This window comes from Nannospalax galili, unplaced genomic scaffold, assembly GCF_000622305.1.
Source record: "Nannospalax galili isolate Female #2095 unplaced genomic scaffold, S.galili_v1.0 scaffold1051, whole genome shotgun sequence".
NCBI lineage: Eukaryota > Metazoa > Chordata > Mammalia > Rodentia > Spalacidae > Nannospalax > Nannospalax galili.
Genome location: NW_008331995.1, coordinates 5,417,793 through 5,420,222, shown reverse-complemented (window position 1 = coordinate 5,420,222; position 2,430 = coordinate 5,417,793).

Below are 2,430 nucleotides of genomic sequence, written 5' to 3'. Positions count from 1 at the left end.
CTGTTGGATCCCCTGGAACTGGAGTTACAGATGATTGTTAGCCACCATGTGGGTGCTGGGAATTGAACCCAGGTGCTCTGCAAGAGCAGTCAGTGCTGAGCCATCTCTCCAGCCCCAGAAAATTAATTTTTTTTTGTTTTTTTGATTCAGGGTCTCCCTGTAGCCCCAGCTGTCCTGGAACTCACTATGTAGACCAGGCTGGCCTTGAACTCACAGAGATCCACCTGTCTCTGCAGAAAGTTAATTTTTAAAAAAACGAAAGAAGGGGTTTGAAAGATGGCTCAGTGGTTAAGAGCACTGGATGATTTTCCAGAGAACCTGGGTTTGGATCCCAGGACAAACATGGTGACTAACAACCACCTATAACTCCAATTCTAAGGAATCCAATACCCTCTTCTGCCTCTAGAGTCACTGAGTATACATAGTACACATATATCCATGCAGGCTAAGCATTCATACACATAACTTTTAAAATATTTATTACTTTATGTGTATGATTGTATTGCCTACAGGTATGTAAGTACACCCGTGTCATGCAATGCCCAAGGAGGTCAGAAAGGGGCATGGGATTCCCTTGGCACTGGAGTTACAGATGGTTGTTAGCTACCATGTGGGTGCTAGGAATCAAACTTGGGTCCTCTCTAAGAGTAGTCAGTGCTCTTAACCACTGAGCCATCTCTCCAATTCCAAAATATATTTTTTAATCAAAAGAAAGTGGGAAGAAGGAGAAGAGAAAAGCAAAAGTAAAAAGAGTAGAAAAAAATTGTTCTCCCACTAATAACAAAGATCAAAACCAAAATTAAATGAACGTAATAAAGGGAATAAAACTCAAAAGTCATTAGAGCATTAAAAAACAATAAAATAAAAGTAAGATAAAGTCCAAATGTTATTATAATTATAGCAAAAATTGAGAATCACAAAAGGAAGATAAAAAGAAAGGAAATTAAAATGTTTGTCCAATAATAAAATGCACAAAGTAAAATGAATGCATGAGGGATAAAAATTAAAGCATTAATTCTTTTGTTTTAAGTACAATAAAGTGAAAATACTACTAAAAACCTAGGAAAAAGAAACAGAAGGAGGAAAGAAAAAGGAGAAGGAAGAAGAGGGAGAGAGGGAAAGGAGGACAGAAGGAAGAGGAGGAGGAAGAAGAGGAGGAGGACGAAGAGGAGGAGGAGGAAGAGGAGGAGGAGGGGGGAGGAAGAGGAGGGGGAGGAATAGAAGGAGGAGGAATTTCAGAAGGGTTGCTTACAGAAACACAGGTCAGAGGTTATTTATAGGAGCATGGACACCTCACCAGCGTCTGCACCACTGAAGAAAATGTCTCCCTTCCTTGAGATGCGATGGAGCAGGGACTGACCCACTGGGCAGTGTAATCATAGAGCCTAAAGTCTGCCTTGCTGGCTGTCGTCCCAGTGCCACAAGCCCTAGTACATGGCAAAGCAGAGGGTTTAAGAACCTCTGCTCCTCAAGGTGCCCTTCTGACCTCCAAGTCGTCGAATTTCAGTCATTATTCTGGGTTTCTACTGTGTGACAGCATTGGGGTAGGCACTTTAAAAACAGGTGAATGCTATGGAAGTTACCATGATTTTGTAGAATTATTGCTGTAAAAAGAATGCATGAGCTGGGGTGCTGTCTCACACCTTTAATCTCAGCACTCTGGAGGCAGAGGCAAGTGTATCTCTGTGAGATCAAGGCCAGCCAGATCTACATAGGAGGTTCCAAGACAGCTGGGGCTATAGGGAGACTGTCTAAAACAAAATCAACAACAAAAACAAAAACCCACAAAGGAGTAAAAGGAAGAGAAGGAGGAAGAGGAGGAGGGGGGAGGAAGAGGAGGAGGAAGAGGAGGAGGAGGAAGAGGAGGGGAGGAATAGAAGGAGGAGGAAGAGGAGGAGGAGGAAGAGGAGGGGGAGGAAGAGAAGGAGGAGGAAGAGGAGGAGGAAGAGGAGGAGGAGAAGGAGGAGGAGGAGGACGAAGAAGAGGAGGAGGAGGAAGAAGGGGAGAAGTTGCAGCTGCCCATAGAGGAGGGAGGAGCAGGGAAAAAATAAAGACAAATGATGAATGGTTAGAGTAACTTCTTTTTGGATTCTCATATTTGGAAACTTCCAGTGACATTCACAGTAGGAAGGTCAGGTGAATTTGTGGACTCTTTTCTTTCCTATTGCTTTGTTGGTGTGGTGTCTGTATTGGACAGGGGTCTGATGTCCACCATAGCAGTGGTGGACATCTTCACTTTAGTACCTTCCCTTCTTTGCATCCAAGTAGCTTCTGCTGGCCAGCTTATTGCTGCAGTCTTTGAGTTAGACAGGTTCTGCCCCTTCTAGAGATTATACAGGTTGTACCATGGGTGGGTATCTTCCAAGTTCATTGGGAGTTAGAGGAAGCAAACAAAGCACTGCACTCTGTACAGGAAGAGGGCCTTTCTTT